Below are 14,700 nucleotides of genomic sequence, written 5' to 3' on the forward strand. Positions count from 1 at the left end.
AAATAGTGTCAAAATTGTTTAATTTTAACTTTTTGTTTGGCATGCTATGGGTCAATAAGATTCAATACTAACTGATGTTTGTGTATACGATGCCGTGATTGTATAATTTCAGACCTAGTTTCTGCTTCATTTATTTATTAGCTAAAGTTGCCAACCCTAACAATAAAGACAAAAGCTCCCTTTGAAGAGCTTCTTCAGAACAAAACTTTATTTAGCATTGTATTTTCGTTGAGCATCAGTTTTTAACTGGCAATTTAATTTGCAAGGTTTCCAGAAGTTTCCAATTTGAGTTATGATAACTTGTTTATTGAATGCTAGCTTGTAAACGCTTTGTTTCTGTTGCCTTTTAAATAACTTAATCAATGACGTCACGAATTTGGCAAATATTGAATTTCTGAATTGTAATAAAGTTTGATTTCGTATTCGGTAAGTGATAATCTGTTTCAATTAAAGTTAAGGTGGTATTTTCGGAATTTAATAACGATTTGAGATTCTACGGAATTGACGACGATCTATAAGAATCTACTACCAAAGAAATAATTACGAGTCACACTTTGAGACCAAGTGGTGTAGATTGACCATCAGTGGTGTAGCGGTATAGCACGCGGTACGGAATACCGAGGACCTGGGTTCGATTCCCAGTGATGGTCTTATTTTTCTGATTTTTCTGTGCATCTATATTTCAGTTTGTATTTTCAATTTGAATAAAACAGCTTAAATTCCATATTAAAGGTTTCATATCTATCTATCTAAAATGCAAAAGTGATTGACTGATGTATCAACGCACAGCCCAAACCGCTGGGTCTAGGGATTCCAAATTTAGCACGTAGGTTCCTTTTAAGGTCTAGGGGTGCACTAAGTAAGGATTTTTCAAAATTCACCCTCTAAGGGGGTGAAATGGAGGTCCAAAGTTAGTATGGGGAAACAAGATTAGTTAGGCTATTTTATTCGAATTTTCACAGGCGTACTTTTAACAATAATTAAGTAAACACGTGTTTCAGGTTTATTGAGAATTCATCCCCTAAAAGGAGATAATGTGGTGACAAAGTCAATCGAAAATCAATCGTTAATATATATATATCAACGCACAGCCGAAACCACTGGACCTAGAGACTTGAAATTTTGCACATAGATACCTTATACAATGTAAGCATCCACTAAGTAAGGATTTTTGGAAATTCTTACGGGAACAGGAAAAAACGGGATTTATATATTCGTTTCAGAGTGACCCTATCTCAGTAACTATAATAACTAGACTCTTAAAATTTGATACACAAGTAGGTATTACATGAATTAAATTATCAATTTTAGGATTTTTGAAAATTCCCACGGTATAAGGAAAAAACGGGATTTATATATTCAGTTTAATGGAATCCTATGAACTATAATTACTAGACTTCAAATTTGGCATAGAAGTAGGTGATTATGATTATAATAATAATAAAAAACCGTTTTAAGGATTTTGGGAAATTCTCACGGGATAAGGAAAAAACTGGATTTATATTCAGTGTAAAGGGATCGATTTTTCGTTTTACTGGTCCTAGAAAACTTATATTTGTCTTTTAGGTTCCTTGATAGGTGAAGGGGAACACTACAAAAGAATTTCTTGAAATTCTGACGGGAACGGGAAAAATGGGATTTATCGTTTTACTGGTCGTAGAAGGCTGTAATTTGGCATGTAGATTGCTTGAAGAGTGAAGAGAATCATTAAGAAATAATTTATTGAAATTCCGACGGGAAAGGGAAAAAACGGGATTTTTCATTTTACTGGTCCTAGAAAACTGAAATTCTGCATGTAGGTTGCTTGGGGACTGAAGAGGAGCGTTAGGAGAGGGTTTTCCAAAATTCCCACGGGAACGGGAAAATACGGGATTTTTCTTTGTACTGATCGTAGAAAACTCAAATTTGGCATTTAGGTTCCTTGGGGAGCGTAGTACAGCACTACAAAAGTATTTCCCGAAAGTCTGACGTTAACAGGATTTATCGTTTTACTGGTCATAGAAAGCTAAAATTTGGCGTGTAGGTTGCTTCGAGAGTGTAGAGAAGCAGTAAGAGATAATTTGCCGAAATTCTCAAGGGAAAGGGAAAAAATGGTACTTTTTCGTTTTACTGATAAAAAGGTGAAATTCGGCATGTAGATTGCTTGGGGAATGTAGGGGAGCATTGAGAGAGGACTTTCCAAAATTCATACGAAAACGAGGAAAAAACGGGATTTTTCGTTTTACTGGTCGTAGAAAGCTGAAACTTGGCAAGTGGGTTCCTTGGGGAGTGTGGGGAAACATTAAGAGAGAATTTCCCGAAATTCTTATGGGAACGGGAAAAAACAGGATTTTGCTGTTTACTGGTTGTAGAAAGCTAAGATTTCAAAATTCAAAAGTTTATACTGCACGTACACTGCAAAGAGCAAGAGCTCAAGAGGAGTTAAAGATAACTGACTTCAAAAAATGAGATTATGCATTCTGCTATATATATTTATTTATGTACGTTCACTGATTTTTCGTTCAGTTGTAGGCCGATTTTTAAAGTATTTTTTTTATTCGAAAGAATATCTACTCCCGAGGTAGCCCCATTGTCACCATATCAGAATATGATGACGGGATATCAGGGAAATCGAGAGCAACCCTCAAATTTTGTAGGCACGCATTACGTTTTTTATATATTTTCTAAAGTTATTTAAGTATTTGCGTCTGGTAGACATCATCTCATGTTGATGAGTTGATGATGGAAGGTAAAACTCCTTAACGGTTAGGAGTTAGAGGAAGTTTCTTTAAATATCATATGCACGTATAGGTAGACCTTTAGTTGTATTCTTTCTAGTTATTCAGGTGAGCTGATGATGGAAGGTATAACTCCTTAACGGTTACGAGGACACATTAAGTACCGACGCCAAACCAATCTACTCATTACGTAACAAAATTTATCCATACCTGTAAAACAGTATACTTTGACAAGCTGACTGACTGACAGACGACGCGTAGTTTAAACTACAGATTTTACAGACCTGAATTTGGCACACATGTAAAAAGTATCATAGAAGTGCACTAAGTATGGATTTTTCGAAATTCCCATGGGATAAGAAAATATTTAACTTTGTCTGCTTCTTTGTTTGTTTGGGGAATCTCTGGAAAAACTGAGCTGATTTAAAAAAATCTATTTGTGAAAGCTTTTTAAAAATCGATACCCGTAATAATAGAAGCCTGTTTCAATTCAATCGCGGACAGTGTGGTTTTCTATTGAATTCACTTATTCCTATCCCGCGGGAACAATCCTATGCCGCGTAGGTACGAAGTCGCGGGCCAAAAGAAACACGTGGGTTTTCTAAAATTACACCCCTGACCTAAAGATGTCAAACAGGGGTTCAAAGTTTGTACGAATTATGATTGTGTAGATTGATTTTTAAATTCAAAAAATTGCAAATATAATCCTTCGAAAAATCAATCAAAACACGAAAATAAAGATCGTAGAAAGTAAATCTGTGTTAGTTACCCCCAAATTTAACGCGAGCGAAGCCGCGGGCAAAAGCTAGTACCTATATAAAATTCTCGGGTCAAAAATGTGTGTGATCAAACTCCTTCGAAACGACTTGGACAGGTTTTTATGAATTGGTTTGTGTATATTCGGTGGGTCTGAGAATAGGATGTAAACTATTTTTCATACTTCTACGCGGACGGAGGAGGATATAATATTTCTTTTCACAAGTTTTTATACAGGAAATTAGGTTACGTGCCGTTTATATGAAAATCTATTACCTACTAATAGCTATTTGCACAGTCTAGAGTTGAAAATTAAAATCGTCAATCATGGAATGAATATGGTTCCTACATTTTAACACTTCTTAACCATGGAAGTTATTTACTTACCTTTGGCCCACTCGTCGGCCAGTATAACCAAGTGTATCCAATCTAATATTATGAATACGAAAGTATGTGTTTGTGTGTTTGTATGTTTGTACGTCTTTGTACGTCTTTCACGTCGAAACGGAGCGACGGGTCGACGTGATTTTTGGCATAGAGATAGTTAGGCCAGAGAGCGACATAGGCTAAAAATATCCCGGAAAATGCACAGTTCCCGAGGGAACAGCGCACGATAACCGAATTCCATGCGGACGAAGTCGCGGGCAAAAGCTAGTTTTTTTATAAAGTTCAAATACTTACCCAATTATTGTGTAGTTTCTAGCAATGTAAGATGCCTAACGATACCGCACAGCCTCCTCCATAACAAATATTGAAAAAACAATACAGTTTACTTACGATCAGAACAATTTGAAAACCCGACATACCCCCACCTCCTCACGAATTCCCTTGAGATGGTTAATATTTGCTATGACTCCCCGCTCTGTGATTGGCTCGTTACGCTCTGCAGTTGTGTGTTTACTTTGCCAGTTCGTTGAAGCCAACAGGGATGTTTTTTTAGTAGCTAACGATGGATGAAGTTATTGGAAGACGTGTTGCCTTGAAAAAACACCTTTATCACATCGTGTTGGCGAAATAACTATGTTTGAGGAGAGAATGTCGTTTTAGGTTTTTGTTGATCATAATAATAGCACGTCCTTGTAAACACTTATAAATAGTACTAGCGGAACACCCCGAAATTCGGCAAAATGCTGCACATGGTGTTATAGGTGCACCAGAATCTGATGGCATTTTAAAAATAAAAAAAATAGTGATTTTCATATGGCAACTGGTAACTGGCAGCTGTGTCAAATCGTTTGTTTACCGTTGCTTACATTTTGTAATTCGTCTTCAACGATTGTTATCTGGTGAAAATGTCGAGAAACCGCTTAGATCTCAAGCGAGGAATATTGAATATACTGTGTACGTATATAAAGGAGGTCTAATTAAAACACAATCTTCGATTTTAAAGCGTGTCGTAGAGTTGACTGGTAAGTTGAAACAAACTGTTTTGATACTTTTAGGTTTAGGTATATTTTGTATTAGATAAATGTTTTTATTACAGGGGTTCCTAGCACTGCCATACGCCGAATTATAACTGAGCTAAAATTTTGTCAACGTGTAGAGAAAATTTAAAAAGATTTCATAGAGCAAGACGAAATAATTGAAACGTTAGAAGAGCGGTACTTATCTCTCTTCATCGTCCTCAGCAAATGAAGAACAAGAAATGCAAGTAGAATTTTTGGAATGTTTTTCTAGTTCTGGATGAGATTTCAAGTTATTTTTTATACTCATTTAATACATTTGTGAGAAACAATGGTATGTTTTTTTTTTCAATTAATTACTCATTAGGCAGAAAACTGCTAGAGTACATTCTGTTTTTTATGTCAATACCTACTCTTTAGCTAATGTGACAACTGACTGACATCAATGTCTGCCTGCGACCTGCGGGGGTACTACGAAATTAGAAAATTGAAGTTAGTGTCGTTCCGTCCCTCTCACTCTCGTATTAAATAATAATAAATAATAAAAATTATTATTATAACCGTCAGCGGCACGGCAAGATACGAAGTTCGAATTTTGCACTTCGTAATACGGGCCCTGCGTGACAGATACCATAGATAAATCTAGATAGATACTTAAGGATTTACTTTTCAGGTAAAAGATTCATCTCTTAATGAAAATACGAAGGCCAAACTAAGGTCAAACATATTTTTGCCTATATATTCGTAACCCTTAAGTATTTTTGCATCAGAATAGGACAAAATTGTTTAAGAACCCTATTCCTCAAAATGGTTTTCGAATCAGGGTACATCGGTAAAATATGAACAATGCCAATTAATTGAAACAGGTATAAAAAGTTATTGTTAGTAATATAATGATGTGATGTATTTTTAGAATCGGCTTAGTAAGCCCGTTCATTAAATACCACACACGATAGGTTTCAGAACAAAAATTTTATTTTTTCCATACAAAAAAAACATGACGACTGAACGCCTCTCCTTTTTTGTTTTTTATTCGTGCTACGGGTCAAATTGATTCGTATGGCCTAAAGATCAATCGTTCCGATTTTCATGCTTAAATCCTCTTATTAACAAAACACAAATTGTATATTTGAGCTGATCGTTCCTAGCTAGATAGAAACGTAAGGATTATTGGCCCCTAAATCCTTCGGCGCAAAAAATGTATAAAAACGTCCAAGTCGATCTCAAATAAAAACTGTACAGCCCCTTAAACTGAGATTACGTTAACCTTAATTTATTTTGTAAGGCTTTGAAGGAACTCTCATTTAGCTACGAATGAGGGAGACGAGATAATTATAAGGAAATCGATGTTAACTTTTTTAACAGCTGCTCTGGATACGTATTAATTGGTTTAAAAGTGTTTTTCTTAAATTAAGGGCGCTAGGTTCTTTTATTACTAAAAAACTGTTTTTTCGCCGGTACAACGTTCCTACGCCTTCTTTATGAGTTTACGGGAGTTGACAGCCAGACGCACAAAACTGGATATAGGCGTATCTGAAAGAGATTTTTGATTTAGAGACCTTTGTTTAGAATCTCTTTCAGGTGCGCCAATTCGCAATTTGAAAGAACAAGAAAGAATGGAAAGAAAGAAAATACATTTATTTAATGTCATATACAAAAATCACAATAACATAACAAAATAACAAAAAACATAAGACATATAAGAAGCACATTCGCATGCTTAGAGTGTAACTGCCACAATTAGAAATATTCGAATTTCCAAAATAAACTTTGTGCTAAACAAAATCTGGTTTAGTTTTAAAATGAGAATATATCGGATTGTGTCAGTTTAATTCTAAGCGTGCGAAAATTTGTGAATGAAAAGCAACTTTAACCACAGTGCATTCATAATTTTTTGTGTTAAATTATGTTGTATTGGGCCATAAATTCATGATTAATGTGATTGTAAACACCTGCATGTTAGATAATCTGGTACCTGATCGTAAATCCAACCCTCGGAGAGTCTTTTAAGCCTTTAACTACGCTGTCTGATTACGTGGTCTCCACTTAAAAATCTTTTTCCCCCAACGGTCGTACGGCTTGTTAATCAGTTCCATAAATGGCTGAACATTGTCATAGAAAGCTGAATAATACAAGTGTTGTATGAATAGAAGATTGTATATAACGAGCTATTAGTTTTATTACAAATGTTACGAGGAAGATATCTGTAGCGCAGTGCCTATTTAAATTAGATGATGTCTGGGCTCAGCCATAGGAAGTGGGACAAAGAGTACTAAAAACAAATTTAGTGCTTGACTAAAATCTCGTTTGAACGCTTGTACTATGTACAGTCAAGGAAATTAATTTACGTCATAGGGTGGAACCTTTTCATAATATTTTTTGTCATGATTTTTTTAGCAGATCTATAGAATGTCAATATGACATATAGTAGCACTACCCTGGGTAGTGATTTAATTTCCTTGACTGTACCTACCTATATGACTTAGCAAATAAATGCACTCGAAGGACACAGTAATCTAAATAGAAACTCACCCCTAATTTTAAACAAAGCGCAAACTGATTTATTAGTGTTAAGAAGCATCTCCATAACTCATAAACAGAATTTAGATTTCATAGCATGTGACGTCACGTCGCAGACCTGAGTTATTTATGATGTCATAATATGCACGAAAACAGATACATTATCTCCCCGTTCTCCCCACGCAAACGAATAATAATGTAAGCAAAATGATGTTTTTATAACTTACGCAAACGCTTCTGCGCAGAATTTGAAAATTATTTTGCGGTCGCGCTCTGCTTAAATTGGATTAACTCGAAGGAGATTATTATTATTATGCCAGGGCTTAGGACCTGCTATTGTTTCTATAACTATAACTATCTTGGTGATCGAGCTCCGCTCGGGCTAAAACTCGGTACCAAGCGTTTTCCCAGAGATATGACCAAGCTGGATCGATTTTTCATCCCCGAAAACCCCTACATAGCAAATTTCATCGAAATCGTTGGAGCCGTTTCCGAGATCCCCGAAATATATATATACATATATATTATACAAGAATTGCTCGTTCAAAGGTACAGATAGATAGATAGATTACTTACTCTATTATGACTATATTAAGCTAGCAATAATCTACCCCTGTTCTACTATTATCAAGCTTATAGGAGTTTAGAAACCATTATTCGTCGTAAGAATTCACATTTGCAGGGTATGTAATTTAGTTTTTGAATGAGTTACCTTAGAACTATAGATATATCGTTTTGCGTTTGGGTTTGTTATCGAAGGGGTACTTAAAAATGGATACAAAATAAATAATCCAACCACGTGCTATTAATTTTTGGTATATGTACAATATATTTTAGCGAGTGTAAGTATTTTTCAGGATTTTCTTATTGTGGTTGACAATAGTTCGTACTACAAATTAAAGGCATCACTTCATTTGAATCGAAAATTTCCGAAAATGACAAAGCAAGTATTGTATTGTATTTTATAACTCTTTATTGTAAATAAAAACACATGAAACAAGCAAGTCAAGCAAGGCAAGTCATGGTCATTCGATCTCAGCTACGCTAATAGGGCGTTGATGTAAAAAAACCAGGACACAACACTTACGCATATCTCGTATAAACTTAGTGCCCTTCGTTTTAATTCTTCCGTAGACACAGAGAAGTAACAAATACATCCGTGCACGCACTTTCACATTTGTAATATTAGAAGGTTTAGTAGGGCGAGGTGCCGATTTCAACAATAACTAATTTTCAAGTAGTCGTATAACAGTGCATTCGTTAACTCAACTCAAGCGTCGCCAGCTGTTACAGGTTCCCTGTCCCGAAACAATGTGCAGCGTTCTTACACGTCCCCATAATAGTGATAAAGTAATGTAATATCCTCAATGTAATGTCCTCATAGTAATTTTCATTGGTTATCTAAATGTGGTTCAAGAATAAAAAATAATGTAAATATAATAAAATACACGTATTCAAATTTATTATTTATCGAAAGAAGAACTGCATAATTTACATCACTGGCCATGAGGCACATGTGCCTCATGGACGTACCAGTAAAGTTTCGCATGAGTCACATGTGTCTCATGGGACAGGAAACCTGTTAAGTGCCTTTTTAATTGTTGGTAATCGGAAATTAGACAAATTTTTCGAGGCACGAAAATGATATAACAACTCAAGTTCTTCTATATATTGAAATCGTGCCGTTTATTCATCCCTGAGAATAAAAAAACCGGCCAAGACACGCCCGACATAGGGTTCCATAGCATTACGAAAAAATGAAGTAATATTTTTCTACGGATTTCGCATTTTGTACGGAATATTCCAAGATGAGGTATATTTTATACCTTAGGCTGCTATTTACTCTTAAACTACTAATAATTCTCAAGAAAACTTAACCGTTATAGTTTTCCGCATAAGTTTGATATACTTACTACCATCCTGAATTTTTTCAAATTTTTCCACCCACCGGTTTGGATTTTAGAGAGGAGGACGCTCGATTTTAATGAAAATTTGCACTTTAAAGTAGAATATTTTGCAAACAGATCACTGAATCGGAAAATCGTTTTTGCAACCCCCTATTGGTTTTAAAAAACCTATCCAACGATACCCCACACTACAAGGTTGGATGAGAAAAAAATACACCCCCACTTTACACCTATGGGAGGCACTTTAAAAAAAAATATTGTACCATTTTGTCGGCATAGTTAAAATATATACATGGTGATTTGTTTCGTTGGATTAAGTCTTACGTCGAAAATCGCACGCAGTCCGTGGTGGTCTCTGGGTTTGCCTCTCGCAGTAAAATAATAAGTTCTGGTGTCCCCCAGGGGTCCCATTTGGGACCTTTATTATTTATAATTTATATAAATGACGTTGTAAAATCTATCTCCCACTCTAATATCCTTCTTTATGCACATGATGCAAAAAAATTTAGAGTCATTCGTAGTGATGCTGATTGTGAACTATTGCAGCGTGATTTATGTAACTTTGAGACCTTCTGTACAAGGAATAATCTATTTCTAAACTCGGATAAGTGCAGCACAATAAGTTTTTCAAGAAAAAATAAATTATCAAAATTTTGTTACAAATTGTGCGGCAAAGATCTAGTAAGAGTTACAGAGATTCGTGACCTTGGCGTCGTTATGGACGACAAATTGTCATTTGTACCCCATATTGACTCCATCTTTGGTAAATCCTTTAAACAGTTAGGTATGATACTGCGAATTGGCAAACCTTTTAGAAGTACATTGACCCTAAAAATACTTTATAATAGTTATGTACGTAGTCGGCTTGAGTTTGCATGTGCAGTGTGGAAACCCCATTATGATATTCATGTTAATAGAATTGAGAGACTACAAAAATGTTTATAAAACATTTTGACTTTAAATGTGGCTATGAATATAAAGGTTATATCGAATCTTTAAATCGTCATAAAATGCAATCCCTTGAGTGTCGAAAAGACTGCGTTGACGCAATTTTGTTATATAATATAGTTAATAATCATATTGATGCCCCTGGCCTGCTAAAGACGTTCAATTTAGAGTCCCAGGTACAAGGGAACGCCAATGTCGTGACAAATTTAAACACCTTTTCTCCATCCACGTAGTAGAACTAACTACTCTAAGAACATGTTTATCAAGCGTGCATGTACACTTTATAATAAAATAAAAAACTTATAGATATAGACATATTCAACAATACAATAGGCGCATTAAAAAATGTTTTCAAGACAAAAATTAGTTAATGTACTGTACTTTACTTGTTTTGGATGTTAACTTTAAATTTATTGAAATGGACTTCATTACAACAAGTTTAACAAAATTGGATAAAGAAGAACAAAATAGGTAGGAATGCAAGTTTATAGGTAAGAAAATAATTAAGTACACTTTTGTTAGTGTGATATTTAGTTGTAATTTTAAAGCAATACTTGAAAATTGCGGCCTTTGCCGCCCTTTCCTCCCAACAGCTTAGAAGCGAAGATGGACGGGATCCTCAACCGTCTCTGGAGCAGCGTGCTAGCGCTCCCGCCAGCGCGGCGCCGCGCCGCGTAGTCCGGATGCGTGCCAGGGGACGGCGCTAATAGTTGCATATAAACCGTTGTAACCTTGCCTTTGTGTGACCGCCGTTACCATAAATAAATAAATATAGCGTGCAAAATTACAGCTTTCTATCATTGATAATCCATGGAAGCCGCGGCGGACACATCGACAGACATGGCGAAACTATAATTGACCGTTTTTGCCATTTTGGCTGACGGAACCCTAAAACGCAGAATTTTATTCTGCATTTAATAATTCATATTATGAATACAGTGAGCGCCAAACATTTACCAAAACCATTTTACGCAACATACGTGTACGCGCGGCGGCTTACATAAATTCTTACCCTTTTTTGCTACCGACACAACCAGTAAAAACCTGGTCGAATATCAAAGGAACTCAAGTCACTATGTCCACGGCGCATACGATGTCTGAATATCGCTTTCGGTGATGTGAAAGGAATCTCATAAATACTCCACATATTAGACTACGCGCGAAAATCTTTGTTACGATTAAGATCGTAAAAAATTGAGTGACGAACTTACGCCATAATAGTACGTGATCGTAAAGACCCGCAGATAGGTGCGGCAGCCACCAATGTAAACTAACCTCCGAAAAATTGTGGAGTTTTTATCAATCTAATGAAACGAACTCGTTCCAGTGCAAGTGTACCGAATAACATCCAACCGCGTTATAATCGGTCTGCTAATGAGTCATTCGCTGATCGAGATCGGAAACGCCCCGCACCAAATACTGATACACGCTTACGTTGTTTTAACTGTAATCAACCCGGGCATAAAATTAAATTTTGTTCAAAGCGTAATAAAGTTGAGCCTAGCAACACTGACGCGAATACAAATAAATCTGTGTCTACCCCCGAACCTTTCAATAAAACCGCACCGAAAATCATATGCACATTCTGCAAGAAGGTAGGTCACACCGATGATAAATGCTTTGCAAAGGAACGCTCAGAGTCGCGTAATAAAGCGAGCGTTAATTTTTGTCGCGAAGCACCGTGCGATAGTATGAAAAGTGATGTTGTAACAGCGGTTATCAACGGTGTACCTACCGATGTGTTGATCGATAGTGGTTCAAGTATTTCCTTGATTTCTAACGATCTTGTCAAACATTTTTCGTGTCGTACAAATGCGAGTGTGCAAGTATTACGCGGTTTAGGCGGTGTAGAAATGCGTTCGGACTGTTACGTTACTTTGCCGGTCGAATTCAGTGACGTTACTTTAGAAGTAGATCTGTACGTCGTGCCCCGCGCCTATCTTAGTGTACCAGTACTTATTGGCACAGATGTACTAAATAGAGAGGGCATTGCTTACATTCGTACAAGTGATTCTCAGCGCATAATTAGGAACAGTTCGTCCGTAAACAACGTAACGCATTGTGAACCGAGTGTGCAATCCGATTTGATAAACACGCCGCTGTGTGGTGACGAAAAGTCACGTTTATTAACCGTATTAGACAAGTACTCAGAGTTTTTTTTGAGCGGGACAGCGACTACAACCGTAAAGACAGGCGAGATGCACATTCGGCTTACAAGCGAAGAACCTGTCTATTACCGTCCGTACAAGTTATCATATAACGAAAAGTTACGCGTGCGTGAGATTGTGAGCGATTTAAAGGAAAAGGGTATAATTCGCGAGTCACAGTCACCATATGCAAGCCCGATCCTACTTGTTAAAAAGAAGGACGGGTCGGATAGAATGGTTGTCGATTATCGAGCACTCAATAACATAACCGTAAAAGATCGATACCCGCTTCCTTTGATCGAAGATCATATAGATAGGTTAGGGAAGTGTAAATACTTCACTGCGTTGGATATGGTCACTGGTTTTCACCAAATTAAGATTCATGAGAGTTCTATACACCGTACCGCATTCGTGACGCCTGAAGGGCATTTTGAATACCTCAAAATGCCCTATGGACTGGCTAATGCACCAGTCGTGTACCAGCGGATCATATCCGATACACTGAGGCCTTTTATTGACGCTGGTCAGGTACTAGTCTACATTGATGATATTCTGTTACTAAGCGATACCTTAGAAGATGGCTTGTCTTTGCTCAACTCTGTACTGGAAACCCTAACAAAAGCTGGGTTTTCCATTAATTTACGCAAATGCGCTTTCCTCACTACCGAAGTAGAGTACCTTGGGAGGACAATTGGCAATGGTCAGGTCCGGCCGAGCGTACATAAAATAGACGCCCTAGTCAAAGCTCCGGTTCCTAAAACCGTGAAACAAGTAAGGCAGTTCCTCGGCTTGGCCGGCTACTTCAGAAGGTATATCCCAGGGTACGCTACTAAAGTAGCCCCCATCGCTTCTTTAACCCGTAAGGACGTGAAATTTCATTGGGGTGATGAACAGGAGCGAGCGAGGCAAGAAATCATCTCAAACTACTAATAAGCTCGAAAGTGGTATGCGGGGTCCATACCGCATTATTAAAACTCTGCCTAATGGTCGGTACGAATTTACGGCTTGTGGCAGGCTCTTACGGCAAAACTACACAAGCAGCTGCCGAGTACATACTACCGTGGAACGGCGAGTGGACCCCCGAAACTTGCGAAGCTTTCTTTGAATGTAAGACATATTTTTCTCATTTGTTCTACGCTTGTCTCTCTTTTTCTCTTAAGCCTCTAAGTCTAAGGAAATACTTAAGTAGATGTTTACTATGGCGCTATCATAATTTTCTACCATGTCTACCATTTGCAAAGTCTTGTTTAGATATTGAGTTGACTCTAGTAAGGCCTTGAGCGGCATGGAGTCGACCGGTACAACTAAAGTTGGTTCGAGTTGGCATCCAAGACTCGGGCTAGAGTTCGCGTGTAAGGCCTTGTGTGGCGTCCGAACAGCGTCCTATCGTGTAAGGCCTTGTGTGGCGTCGGAACAGCGCACTATCGTGTAAGGCCTTGTGTGGCGTCGGAACAGTGCACTATCGTGTAAGGCCTTGTGTGGCAACGTAATGTTTTAAGTCCTTGTGTGGCATTATGATGTTTTCCAGACCATAAGCCTTTTGTACGGCGTAGTTCAGATTGATAAGAGTTAGTAAAACTATTCTAGCGCATAGTAACATCTTGTTTCATCCAAACTCGTATTGAAAGCTAGATATCCGTCAGACTTAAGGTATAAATGTGTGTGTGTCTGCTCCCCAGGTGACGAAGACCCGGTTACAGAGTCAGCCTCGGCAGTAGAGCCAGGCCCGTCCGCAGAGAGCATCGAGGACGCTGCTCCGTCAGGAGAGGCCGTGTTAGTGGCAACACCCGAGCAGAGCGACAGTGGTGGGGAGAAGATATAAAAACGAGCTGCAACCGGCGCGCGACCTATTTTGACCGACAGGCGTGCGCTCGAATAATAATTTGTTTGCGACTCCGTTTAACATTATTTTCATTTTCTTGTAATTATTTTGTAATAAGAAATAAAATCAATACTAGTTACTTGGATTATAGTTTTTTTTAATAAAAGTGATCTCCATTTCTAAGAATATATATATATATATAATATATATATATATATATATATACTGACTCGTGACCATATTTCGGTTATCTCAAAAAGCTCCAACGATTTCGTACGTAAATTTGGTACGTAAGGGTATTCGGGGATGAAAAATCGATTTAGCTTGGAGCAAAGCTCGGTCGCCCAAGTACTAGTAATAATTAATAAGTTCAGGGCATCAGCTGTGTTAATTTTCAGAAACTACATTTACTGACCTACGTGTCTACTGTCTATCAAATCAACCAATTCGTTTGGGTACTGAAAATCAATGCGGAACACG

At 37.4% G+C, this 14,700-nt stretch overlaps 1 protein-coding gene across 2 annotated transcripts in view; it reads right to left on the reverse strand.

The window, feature by feature from the left end:
• The window catches only part of LOC141433234 (uncharacterized), a 337,942-nt gene that overhangs the window by 136,807 nt on the left and 186,435 nt on the right, over positions 1-14,700 (reverse strand). The window lies entirely within an intron of this gene.

Source organism: Choristoneura fumiferana, chromosome 12 (assembly GCF_025370935.1).
Source record: "Choristoneura fumiferana chromosome 12, NRCan_CFum_1, whole genome shotgun sequence".
In the NCBI taxonomy this organism is placed as follows: Eukaryota; Metazoa; Arthropoda; class Insecta; order Lepidoptera; family Tortricidae; genus Choristoneura; species Choristoneura fumiferana.